The following is a 13,833-nucleotide window of genomic DNA, read 5'->3' on the forward strand; positions in this document are numbered from 1 at the left end:
TGGTGTTACACCGTTTTCATGTAACACCAGTGACTGTAAAATATGTTTATAATTAAGCTCTCCTTTTGCATGTATGATAACAGGATATGTTAATGGACATATTATAATTATTTAGACACTCCAGGCATTTTGTTTTTTACTTTTTAAAACATTAGGTTCCCGAGTGGCACAGCTGTCTAAATGTTGGCCCTGCCAGCAGGATGTTTCGAGTTTAATCCCACTGCCATCTGTGGCCTGGTATCCAAGAGAGTATAATAGGCACTGCTTTCTTCATGGGTGGGTAGGATGGTCCTCTTCATCTCCCTTCACTCAGTGTGGCGCTAGGCAACATCGTCTGTAATGTTTCAGAATGTTCAGTTAGCATTCTCCTCCAAGCGTAGTCAGCTGCCAAAAGATGTGGTGGCTGGCTTCATATGATGAGCTTCAGATGGAGGCAGCTTATGCTAGATTTCCCCCTCCCAGCAGTGGTAGCATCGTGTGATTGGGAGAGACCTGGCTAGTGGGCGGAATTTGCTATAACTACATTCATGTATACATTGGGGAAAATGCCTAAAACGATTATGAAGAGGTACAAATACCTTTCTGCAGAGAAAAACCTATTTAAGGTATGTAGTTGGACCTTAATTTGCATTGCAATGTACCTGTACAGCACCTTTTCTCTGACAGTGTGTGTTGAAGACTGCTTCTGGGCTGACATGTTCACGTGAGCACTTTTAAATCATGTTTGCATCTTCATGAGGAGAAGAGTTTTTTTTAAATAGGCTTTATATGGAGGGAAGAAATGTATTTTCAGAAAAATCCAGGCAGGTGTGGACGAGGCCTAAATGTAAAAGTGGGTGCATGTATGGTTGTATGGACTATTGCAGGGTGAAGGCTGACTTGAGAAGCCGTTGGGACACATGTATCTACCGATCTATATGCTCTTGAGAAAGTAACAGAGATACTGTTCCCTATAAATGTGTGTTGCAGTTGGAGCGATAGGTTCATGTTCAGCTGAGGGACTGTGCCTGTGCCATGTGCAGTGTGTATCATACTGAAATATCCTTCCATCATATAGCCTGTGGTAAATTCTGTTTGAGTGAGCGCGTGTGTGTGTGTGTGTGTGTGTGTGTGTGTGTGTGTGTAAATGACTGATTGTGTGTGCCATTGAAGTAACTTGAATCAAAGTCTTACATTCGTCTGAGATTGAAAGGATATAAAATAGTCATATTTATGTGAGCCAAAGAAGGATATAAACTATTCATATTTATGTTTTCTTTCTGCTTTATCCTCATTTTTAAAGAGTGTGTTTGACATCTATGCTACACCTTTAAAGAATCGGACCATGTTCTGTTGTACATTCTTTTTTTCATACATTTTTTAACGGCATGTTGAAAAAAAATACGACCCCAGTCATTGAAACAGTTTAAATGGTATAGCTAAACTGTATGTTGGGCGCAATTTTGAAGAAGATCACATATCTGTGGAAGACAAAAGCTCTAATAATGTACTGTGCAATGGTAACAAAATGTCCCCTTGTCCAGTCTCATTGATGTACTTATTGTTGAGATTAGTGTGTGCCACGGAGTCGTGAACAAATCTGTCCGTTTATTGTAAAAATGTGTGGTATGTGCAGCGCAGCACAAGACCTGTGCCATGTTACATAGCTATGTAGAACAGTATGAATATATTAGAGACTTTATGGAGCCATCAGGTATAATAACACTACCAGAAATAAAGATGAACATTTGTTTTTGTATCTATGATGTGTTTCTTTATAACTCTTGGACATCAGTGGTGAACCGTGACGAACAGAGCTAGGCCTCTAGTTTTGGGCCATGTCAAAAAACAAGAAACAAAGCCAGCGAACAGTGGTACACATGCACATTGTTTGATTATTTGTAGATTAAACACAGCCATTTAACCCTTGTGTGGTGTTCATGTTTTTGGTGGACCCACCGCATTATTAGTTTTTTAAATACAGCCATAACAATTTATGTAAAAATACCAGATGTTTAAAATATCCTTTAGCAGCTGTAGCCAGTCAGCAGCCTGTCCATGTTGTCTACAGAACAAGGTGAAGGACACAGCACCTTCATAGTTTTATTCCCCACAGGTTCAGCCCAACGCCACATGCATGATATAAATGTGTAGGGAGTGAACAAACGTCCAGAAGAAGTAGGCTGTACCTGCTTACATACCACAGAGAAAAAAATCCATATTTAACCGTTTTTGTGCCAAGAATTTAACTTAAGAGTAATAAGAATATTACTACAATACCTGCAGAGTTTATATTGAGCACTCACTCTACTAAGTAAAAAGAAACAAAAAAAAAAGACAGATCTATTTGTGTGTGTGTGTTTTAGCCTCCAGGAAGTCTTCATTGGGATTCAAAAGGAAACCAAAAACAAGAAGAACAAAGAAATGAGCCAACGAGAAAACAAAAGCTCAGGAGGGACGGAAACATAAAATCACACTGAAACAATGCCAAGCAAGGAGCATTTGGAAACATTGGGCCTCCAATGTCCAGTGGGACACCAATGTCCAGTGGGACACCAATGTCCAGTGGGACACCAATGTCTTCCTAAGTTCTAAACGTGTTCTTGAGAAAGGTCCTAAGAAAAAGTCTGTGTCAGGTTCATGACGTCTTCTCAAACCGCAAAACTGTTCACACCTTTGGGCTCTTGAGTGTGTGTAGATTCTGTTCTTCCCTGAAAACAAATCCCACTTGAGAAAACACTGGAATGTCAGAATCTCCAAAAAAAGAAAATTCTTAGTAAGAACGGTTGCTGAATGAGGCCCAATGCCCCATAAGTACACAGACAAGACTAGAAACACCTACAAACATTGTTATGGGGCAGGTTCACAAACAAAACACAGATGGAGAAAATAAGGTAGGGAAGAACAAGAGTCACATGATCCAATCACTTCAATTCTTTCTAAAGTAGACTTCAAAGGAATGCTCAGACATTTTAAGGATGATTCAACAACACAGGGAGTGAAAATGTTCATTTCAAAGGAAACTTGAGACTGTATAGGGAGGAGCGAATAAGTTTACCACTGTGCAGAAAGTTTACCTGTCAGTCACCTGGTGTAATTTGGTTTTGCCTCTTAAAAGTTCTTTTAAAAGTACAACTAAATTTGTCTATTGAGACACAATTACATTGTGTTAAATACACAGCTCTTTTTGGGGACCAGATGTCCCCAGAATGACTAACACAAAACCAGCCAGCATTAAACCAGCCAGCTTCAGCACATATTCATATTCATCTGATGTGACCGTTTGCCTTTTCCCATTTTTATTAAAGTTTGTTAACATCTTATTAATTTTTAATCTAATAACCATTAACAAGCTCATTTTAATCCAACTATAATTTCTTTGTAAGGGTAGTCTTATTCTAAAGTGGTACCAAACCACCAAACCATAAAAGAGTGTAAAGAATGTAGATAACTAAAATAAAATACTGGTAAATATTAAAAAAATATAATTAAAAAATCATAAAACAATGTTTCAAGCATCTGGCAATATATTTGGGACTATTTCATGTAAAAAAAAACTTTCTAAGAGGGAGCTTTCGGTGCTTCAGACGTCTGGTTCCTATCACCACCAGTGTGAACATTTCTCTGTATGTATAGAGCCGAGCGTTTCACACCAAACCGCTGTGGATGATTATCTTTACACCTTAATTATTTAGGTATGCGAAAAGAAATTGAAAATCATTGGAAAAATATCCTCCTTTAAGTCAGGTTTACCTGAAACAGAATGGGAATTCATGATATTTGAAATAAAACATGCAGAAACTAAGATAATTGAAATTGTAATTAAACAGCAAACTGGGATCTTTGAAAACACTGTGATTCATTAACATCCACAAATGTCATTATACAGCAGTGCTTAATGAAAACCCTTTGCTTTACCACTACAATCATGCTTGGCCAAGGAAACCGAGACACAAGTACTTCCTACACTGAAATGAAAGCATTTAAAATGTAGTTGATATTTGAAGGGTTTCATCCCAAAACTCATTATAGACCTCTATCAAGAGTGCTATTTAATTTTATGACATACTTATGTTGTAAGTGTCTTTACACATACAAGAAATATCAATGCTATATTATAATTAATACCACCTTTATTAGACAATTAAAAGGGTTTTTTTTCACATTGCATGTCATTCATTGTTATCAAAAAGCTGCTATGTCTGAAATTGTCACAGCCTTTTGGAATGAAACATCTAAACTAAATCTAATGAGGGTAATGGGCGTCTTCCACTGACTCATAATTTTGCTTGTCTAAATCATTCATTTGTGAAATTAGTGCATCACAATAACATATCGCTGCTGTCAGAAGAAAACCTCGTATCTCCATTTTTGTCATTTTTTGACAGAATGCCAAGGGACCTGTTGTTCTTTACATTGTGTGTAAATTTCATGATCTTCTTCTTCTTTCGGCTGCTCCCTTTAGGGGTCGCCACAGCGGATCATCTGCCTCCATCTTGCCCTATCGACTGCCTCCTCTACTTTCACACCAACCATCTCCATGTCCACCTTCACTACATCCATAAACCTTCTCTGAGGTCTACCTCTTCTTCTTCTACCCAGCAGCTCCATCTCCAACATTCTTTGCCCAATATATCCACTATTCCTCCTCAACATGTCCAAACCATCTCAACCTGGCCTCTCTGGCTTTATCTCCAAACTGCTCCACCTTCACCGTCCCTCTGATCTGCTCATTTCTAATCTTGTCCATCCTGGTCACTCCCAACGAAAATCTCAGCATCTTCATCTCCGCCACCTCCAGCTCAGCCTCCTGTCTTTTAGACAGAGCCACAGTCTCCAAACCATACATCATAGCAGGACGCACTGCTGTCTTGTAGACCTTCCCTTTCACTCTTGCTGCTATCCTTCTGTCACACATCAGCCCTGACACCCGTCTCCACCCACTCCATCCTGCCTGCACCCTCTTCTTCACCTCTTTTCTACACTGTCCATTGCTCTGGATGGTTGACCCAAGATATTTGAAGTCATCCACCTTTACAACCTCTACTCCTTGCATCTTCATCTTTCCACCTGCCTCCCTCTCGTCTCTACTGACCTTCATTCCTCTCCTCTCCAGTGCAAACCTCCACCTCTCCAGATTCTCTTCCACCTGCTCTCTACTCTCACCACATGATGAATGGACCAAATGAAACGGCCCAAAAGTACTTAGAAAGACGTTTGGTTCCATTGACTTACATTAAAACTACAGCAGGTTTTCTCTTCTCCTGTAAAGTTACCGTATTGGAGATACAAGGTTTTCTCCCGACAGCAGCGATATATTATTGCTGTTGTCACAAAACCTTGTATCTATGAACTGTAAATGAATGGAACTATTTTTTCAAGGAATTTTGGAGTCTCTGTTGCTATATTCATTATTCATTATGAAATTTTAGCACGTTGTAAACAGCAGCTGACTTTTTTCTGTAAAAGCAGGTTTTGTTCAGACATTTTACCTGAATTGCTCTATTATGTTAATAACAGCTTCCAACAGAGAATTCCCAACTTGATCCGGAGGCTGGCCTGAGTGTCGGTGTTACAGCCCTCTTGTTCACTCTATTCCTTTGGTAGAGCACCTTTTCATTCGTCATGGTGCCATCATGCTTTCTCAGCCTCTAACCCGCATGAGGAAATTACCTCTAATGTTCCAGCAAGTGCCACAAAGAGGCAGTACAGAGTAAAACACGGACTTCAAAAAGTCACAGCCTTAAAGGCTCACTGGATTTGCCAGTGCTGTGTGTTATTACACTGAAAGTGTACTGAAGAAGTCTGGATCGGCTTCAGACTTCACTTTCATACTGACGTACATGTATTCAGCTCTTAATAGGGATCTAATGCTCCTAGAGTTACATAAAGCCAAGAAAATGTGACTTTTTCCTCCAAAAATTCCCTACAAAAAAAGGGCTTATCTTTTGGTTATTGAGGTTTATTTGGTTTGGGGTTATGGAAACTATGCAGTTGGATCAGAGATTCCTGACACTTGAGCTGAAAACGTGTCATTTGAAGTGACTGAACATTTTTCATTGCAAATTTTGAGTAATTTAATATACTGGGTCTGAATTCAGGTCTTATAAATCCAGGTTAAAAAAACGCGGTAAAATATTCAGGTTGTAAAAACTCAAGTTGTTCAGGTTTAACTCCACACAGTAAACATAAAATGTGTGAAAACTTCTCCAAGATTATTGATTTCATTACTACGGAAGCCCAGTGAGAAGATCATTACAATAATCAGCTCTGCATCACTCTGGAACAGAAAATGCCTAATATTACAACATTTCTCAAAACACTGATTTAAATTGCAGCCAGGTTTCATACTTCAGGCATATAAAGTAATGGACAGTCGTGGGCTGGGGGTTAGGGGACTAGCCTTGTGACTGGAAGGTCACCAGTTTGATCCCCTCAGCTACATGACTGAAGTCCCCTTGAGTGAGCCACCTAACCCTCAATTGCTCCCCGGGCACCGTGGATTGGGCTGCCCACTGCTCTGGGCAAGTGTGCTCACTGGCCCCTACTGTGTGTGCTCACTAGTGTGCATGTTTGTGGGTGTTTCACTGCACGGATGGGTTAAATGCGGAGGTCTGATTCCACAGTGTGCACACACAGTTGGCTAATGGTTCTGAATGAATTAATGGAGGAGAATTTAGCTCAAAGAACTTTAGGACCAAGAATCAGTATATCTGTTCTAACTGTAGAGCATTTGATTCATTTATGGAGAAAAAGAAACGTGAAGGCCCTAAAACAAAACCAATTATAATTTCTTTCTAAGTGTAGTCTTATTTCCTTAAACACACTCCTGACCCTTGTGGAAAGCCTTCCCAGAAGAGCTGAAGCTGTTATAGCTGCAAAGGGTGGGCCGACATCATATTAAACCCTATGGATTAAGAATGGGGTCTCACTCAATTTCATATGCGTGCGAAGCCAGACGCATTTAGTAATTATTAATTTTATATATATATAATTAATCATATAATAATATAATAGCAAGTATTTCCAATACTTTTGGAAATATAGTGTGTGTGTGTGTGTGTGTGTGTGTGTGTGTGTGTGTGGTGACGGTCTTTACCGCGCGCTGCCTCGCTCGTGGTGGGTCGTTCCGCTCTGACGTGCTTGTGGGTGTGTCGCTATCGCACGCCCACCTCTCCCCCAACAAGCGGGCGCTCGAGGGAGGAGCTCGGCGAGTCTCGCGCAGCGGACCGTTACCGCCACTCACTCATGTGGAGGCAGCTCCGCGCTTCAGCTCGGAAAACAGGTGAGAGACTCTCGCTTTTACTGGTTCGTTTGGGCTTTAAACCGAGTCAGGGCGGCTCGCTGGGGCAGCAGCGTTAAGCTGAACGCCTCCTTCTGCCGGGAACTGTTGGAAACGGAGAGAAGTGTACCGAGTCGCTGAGTCGCAGTGTGGAGCGAGTCTCTGTGTTAAAGCCGCCGTGTGGCTGAGGTTTACCTGTGAACGAGCGAGACTGTCTGAGCGGTTGGTTGAGTCTTGTTATCTGAAGGCGTCGTTCGCCCGAGGCTCGTATGCGTGAGCAGTTAACTGCGAAGGTCTGGAACGTCACGGAGTGTCTGTTTTCACTGAGATCAGGTCAGAAGTTCAGCAGCTCTCATGGCCCTGAGCAGCTGTCAGTGAGCAGGTGTGGTCCACCACCCCCCAAAACCCCCCACCCAACCTTAACCACACTCACAGTGTCTCTGTCTGACCTGTAGGCTCTAAAAAGTTCTGCTGTGCTGTTTATTTCTTCCTTTGTCCACCCGTTCATGTCTAAAACCAAACGTAGGGTGATAAGATCAAATACTTGCACCAGGATGGCAACATGCATGTACACCGGCTGGCCACAGGTACCTTGTAGCCAAACTCATTGTCCACTTTATCAGCTCCACTGACCGTATAGCTGCACTCTGTAGTTCTACAGTTACAGACTGTAGTCCGTTTCTCTGATACTCTGTTACCTTGTTCTTCAGTGGTCAGAACCCAGGTGGTGTGTTAGTGTGTGTTGTGCTGGTACGAGTGGATCAGAAACAGCAGCGCTGCTGGAGTTTTTAAACGCTGTGCTTTACTTTTCGTCCGCTTTATTAGTCAAACTTACCTTGTTGGTCCACCTTGTAGATGTGAAGTCAGAGAGGGCAGCTCATCTGTTGGTGCTCTGTTGTGTGGTCGTCCTCTAGTCCCTCTTCACTGTTGGCTGGATGTGTTTGGTTGGTGGACTGTTCTCAGTCCAGCAGCGACACGGAGGTGTTTCAAAACTCCAGCAGCACTGCTGAGTCTGATCCACTCAGGCCAGCGCAGCACGCCAACACGCCACCACCACGTCAGTGTTACTGCAGTGCTGAGAATGACCCACCACCCAAACAGTACCTGCTCTGTGAGGGTCCATGGGGGTCCTGACCACTGAAGAACAGGGTAACAGAGTATCAGAGAAACAGATGGACTACAGTCTGTAACTGTAGAACTACAGAGTGCAGCTATACAGTAAGTGGAGCTGATAAAGTGGACAGTGAGTGCAGAAACAGGGAGGTGTACTTAGTGAAGCAGCTGGTCGGTGTACATTGTTAGATAAACCCTGTGACATGAGTGAATCCAGTGTGTGTCCGTGACGGTGTTTTGGCTGTAGTGGTGTAGTGGCTTTTTTGTCTGATGCTTTATTAATCGGTCAGGAGAATCATATTATTAGTTATATAGGTGGGTAACACTTCAGACAGCTCTAGATACTCTCTACTCACCATAGTCATACATACCTGGCAACCTAGAAGTTCATCGTAAACACTAAGTATGATTGTAAACATTTCTGTAACAATCTTTTGTAAATATTAAAATATCTGAATCTATCCCATATTTGACCTTCAGCTGCGCACACTTCAGAATAACCTTCACGGCTTCTTTAGCAAGGAAAATGGTTCTTTATTCTTCATTTATACACTCAAGGAACCCTTGCACGATTAAAGGGATAAAGCGTTAATGTTGTGAAAAGGTTCTTTTTCTACCCTTTTAGAACCCTTTCAGAAAGCTGCTATATGGAACCATCTACCGTCTATATTTTCCATCAACCTTTTGCAATGCAAAGAACCTTTCATCGTGCAAAGGGTTCTCTAAGAGTTCATTGTTCTAAAGGGTTCATTGTTTGAAAGGGATTCTATATAGCACCAAAAAGGGTTCTGGTTTTGTTACGATCTCAAGCTTGTAGCAATAGAAGAATTCCTTTGGTGCTCTGCGGAACCCTTTTCAAAAAGGTGGTGTATAGAACCATCTACAGTACATTCTCAATCAGTCTGAAGAACGCATTTGCAAAGCAAAGAACCTTTCATCATGCAAAGGGTTCTCTAAGAGTTCATGGTTTTATATAGAACTTCTTTTTAAAAGAGTTCTGTATAGCACCAAAAGGGTTCTGGTATTGTTATGATGTCAAGCTTGTAGCAACAGCAGAACCCTTATGGTGCTATGCAGGACCCTTTTCAAAAAGGTTCTATATACAACCATTTATAATACATTCTCAATCAGTCTGAAGAACGCATTTGCAATGCAAAGAACCTTTTCATCATGCAAAGGGTTCTCTTAAGATTTCATGGTTCTATGTAGAACTTTTTTTTGGAAAGGGTTCTGCATAAGGTTCTATATGCAACCATCTACAGTACATTCTCCATCACTCTGAAGAACGCATTTGCAATGCAAAGAAAACTTTATTCATGTAATGGGTTCTCTAAGATTTTATGGTTCTATACAGCTGAGGGGATCAAACCAACAACCTTCCGGTCACAAGGCTGGTTCCCTAACAACCAGCCCACGACTGCCCCGACAGTACGTTCTCAGTCAGTCTGAGGAACACATTTGCAAAGCAGAAAACACTTTATTCATGTAAAGGGTTCTCTGAGTGGTAATGGTAATGGTGTAGAACCATTTTCTTTTTTAAGTGTGTAGATAAAGTCCATCAATCCAATTCGTCCTTAAAGATTAGAGAACAAATGCTGCTGATCCTGGTTCTTGTTTTGGGACTGTGTGAGGAAGTGAAGGCTCGTGTAACGACAGCGTTTATTTCTGAGCGGCTTTGCTTTGTAAACTAGAGCGTTTCAGGCCTAAATGCCAGTGACAGTGTTTTGCAGGTCTGATGACCTGATATGGGTCACGCCTGTGATAACTCAGACTGTCTTTCCATCACCTGGTTCTAGGTGTGTTTTGACCGTTGATGCTTTATTGATGCAGGGAACTCTCAGGACATTTTCATGGCTCAGTCTTTTGAGTTTGTCTCTTTAGTGCTCAGCACAGTTACTAGTTGTTTATCTAGCTCAGGGGTCGGCAACATACGGCTCTTTTACTGTCTTGTCGTGGCTCCACAAAATTTGATTTGTTGGTACACATAAAATAATCCTCCTTTACAGTAAAATAAAGCTCTGCTGATCGTTCATCACAGTTTAACAGTAAATGGTCTTAAACGCTGGAGTTAATGTAGAGCTGCTGATTCACCCTTTAACCCTGAAGGTCAGCGCACAGACTGTTGGTCACCATAGCGACACAGACAATAATCTCGCACAGCTGGTAGCGAAGGAAACGGCAAAGAGAAAATATTTATGACGAACATCAATGATTTGGAGACAAATGGACGTATTTGTATTTGTAATCGCTCCAGCTGGTTTCCTGATACTTTTAATCTGCAAGGAGAAACTGTCAAACACTAAAACGTTGCGAAGCTTGTCATTTCTTTTTCGAATTTTCCCTTAAATGGTGCAACAGTAAACTACATTCTGGCATCTCAGGCACCATTTAAGGTGGAACAGGAAAATTCGAAAAAGAAATGAGGAGCTTTGCAACACTTGATAATGGCTCTTCTTATCATTTGGGTTGCTGACCCCTGGCCTAGAGTGATTTACTCGGTATAAAACACTTTCACAGCCTTTCTGTTTGTTTCACCATTGACTTTATGATTATAACTTTCAGACTGTTTTATTTGACTTCAGTTGACAGTGCTGAACGATTAGTGTGGCTTTGTAAATATTTAAGCTCAGGGCCAGTAAAAGTGGAAGGCCATTCAAGCTGTTTAAACACGAGATCATTCATTTTCTATAGAGATGACTTAGCCCACCTATGAATCAATTAATAACAAGGAACTCAGTTGATGTAAACAAGCACGCCTACCATGAGTCATTTAGCTCAGATCAATAAATAAACGTTCACGTCTCTGAGCGACGTTGTTCAACACTGTCCACATCAGAACTGATTATGTGCACATATATACGTACGGTACCCTGCACACTATCACACACAGACTATACATTTCAGAACATCCGTTTCTCAAACGCTTCAGGCAACCCTGAGGCCAACATACTCTGAAGTCTGCTACTAGTGAATGTTTAATGCAGGCACAGATTTTGCAGTATAAGGGTCATTGATATAACACTCATTTTTTTGTCCAAGTTGATTATTTTCCCAAAAAATAATTAAATAAATACATACATATTGCATAGAGGTCACCAACTTTCTGCAGAGTCAATCACTACAGACCTCCCAACTTCATGTGGCCTTCAGATCAGCTCAAGAACAGCGTAGAGAGCTTCATGGAATGGGTTTCCATGGCCGAGCAGCTGCATCCAAGCCTTACATCACCAAGCGCAATGCAAAGCGTGGAATGCGGTGGTGTAAAGCGCCGCCACTGGACTCTAGAGCAGCGGAGACGTGTTCTCTGGAGTGACCAATCACGCTTCTCTGTCTGGAAATCCGATGGACGAATCTGGGATTGGTGGTTGCCAGGAGACGGTACTTGTCTGTCTGCATTGTGCCAAGTGTAAAATTTGGTGGAGGGGGGATCATGGTGTGGGGTTATTTGCAGGAGTTGGGCTCGGCCCCTAACAAGCTGTTTATCTTGTTATCCCAAGATAACAAAATTGTTATCTTGAAATAGCGTTTTACTTATCTTGTTATCTTGAGGTAACAAAAGTTGTCATCTTGAGCTAACAAGCTGTTTATCTTGTTAGCCCAAGATAACAAAATTGTTATCTTGAAATAGCGAGTTACATATCTTGTTATCTTGAGGTAACAAAAGTTGTCATCTTGAGGTAACAAGTTGTTTATCTTGTTATCCCAAGACAACAAAACTGTTATCTTGAAATAGCGAGTTGCTTATCTTGTTATCCCAACATTACAAAATGGCTATCTTGAAATAACGAGTCAAGGTCTCACTTTATTTGGTTAGCCCACTGTAGTCGCTATAGATTATTTGCAGATGATATAGAATAAACTGTCTGTTAAAACTCAGTTAAATCTAAACAGTGGTGGTGTTAGGGTTAAGATTTGGACCAGGGTGAGGGTTGGGTTTAGGTTTTGGGTTGAGGTTAAGATTAGGATTAGGATTAGAGCAGCTAAAAGCAATTGTGGTCAGTGTAGTAGATGTTTAGTTGAATGTAACTTAAAAGTAATTTAAGTATCTACAAAGAATGTAAAGTGGGCTATCCAAATAAAGTCTTACCGCGTTACTTATCTTGTTATCTCAACATAATGAAATTGTTATCTTGAAATAACAAGTTACTTATCTTGTTATCTTGAGGGAACAAATGTTGTCATATTGAGATAACAAGTTATTTATCTTGTTACCTCAAGACAGCAAAATTGTTATCTTGAAGTAGCAAGTTACTTATCTTGTTATCTTGAGGCAACAATCCAGAAAATTATAGCAACAGCTCGTGGCTTCTCTGGACTTCCGTATTTTTCTGTAGAAATGACTCGATTTCTTTTTCAATAAAGAACTGCATGATATGGACATGAAACCCAATGTTTGGTAAATTTGTTAGATAATTGATATGAATTTTGCTGTGTAACTGAACAGAAAGCTCTCCTTTAAGCAAATCGCACCCCTAATCTAACTGCACCGCTTAACCCTGCTTTTATTGCAGAAGCTCATATCACAGTAACTGTAACTATATAATTATGATTAATCGAGCTCCCCATAATCACTCAAGTAACTCACCTACTTCTGTTAAAGTGAATACATTACAGCCACAGGTCTCTCATTCCTCTGTCACAGCAAGGATCTGTCGTCCTCTAATCACCCGTCCGTCACCGCCATATGTAATTTGTCATTTCTCAGTGCTTCATGGAAGTTTTTCATAGCTGCTCGCACAACCAGCCTGGCCTGAGAGCTTTTGATGTTAGGACCACACGCTTGTGTAAGACCCTTTGCGTGTCAGATCATATTCAGATGGCGAGCTGGGGAGGATATTTAGGCCAGGTTTTCCATATAAGGAAACAAGGCCATTTTCCCTAAGGTTGCAGCCATAAAACCTATTTAGAAGTCTGTGCCCTCATTTCTCACTCAGCGGAACAGCGCCACCACCGAGTCTGAGCTTCTCCTGAGCTGTTTGAACCCTCCTGTAATCCACAGGCTTTCAGAACCTTCAGGGACTCGCAGTTTAAAGCTGTAATAACTGTAAAATACCACAGTGGCCCTGCAGATATGAGATTTATCTTGCCTTGCTTCACGGAGTCAAAACAATCGCACCGTTCTCTCTGGCCATTTCCTCCCTGTTCTTGCTCACGCTTGTCATTTTCTATTTTCTATCCTCTTCCATCTGATTAAACATCTTTTTGGTCCAATTAAAGTCAGATTTAAGCATGTGGCCTGAAGAAATATACAATTACGGGAAGCTACAAGTTAAGCAGTTATTAAAAGTTCAGGGCCAGCAGTGGTCAGACCAAAGCTTTCCATTTGCTTGAGTTTTGACTCTGCTGGCAAATACAGTCTTAATGCAGTTTTCCCAGCCTGTAATTTGATATAGGATAATGTAAGCAGCCTGTTTTTAGTCACTCTTAGAAACATCAGTGCTGTTTGACGTTAAAATCCA

General features: G+C 41.1%; 1 protein-coding gene across 3 annotated transcripts in view; it reads left to right on the plus strand.

Moving 5' to 3' along the window:
* Positions 1–7,162: 7,162 nt before the first annotated feature.
* The window catches only part of tanc1a (tetratricopeptide repeat, ankyrin repeat and coiled-coil containing 1a), a 148,960-nt gene continuing 142,289 nt past the window's right edge, over positions 7,163–13,833 (plus strand). For all 3 annotated transcript variants that reach the window (XM_037536563.1, XM_037536565.1, XM_037536564.1), the window contains exon 1: positions 7,163–7,264. The gene's annotated coding sequence lies outside the window, so the exon portion shown is untranslated. The remainder of the gene's footprint in view (positions 7,265–13,833) is intronic.

This window comes from Pygocentrus nattereri, chromosome 30 (assembly GCF_015220715.1).
Source record: "Pygocentrus nattereri isolate fPygNat1 chromosome 30, fPygNat1.pri, whole genome shotgun sequence".
Lineage (NCBI taxonomy): Eukaryota > Metazoa > Chordata > Actinopteri > Characiformes > Serrasalmidae > Pygocentrus > Pygocentrus nattereri.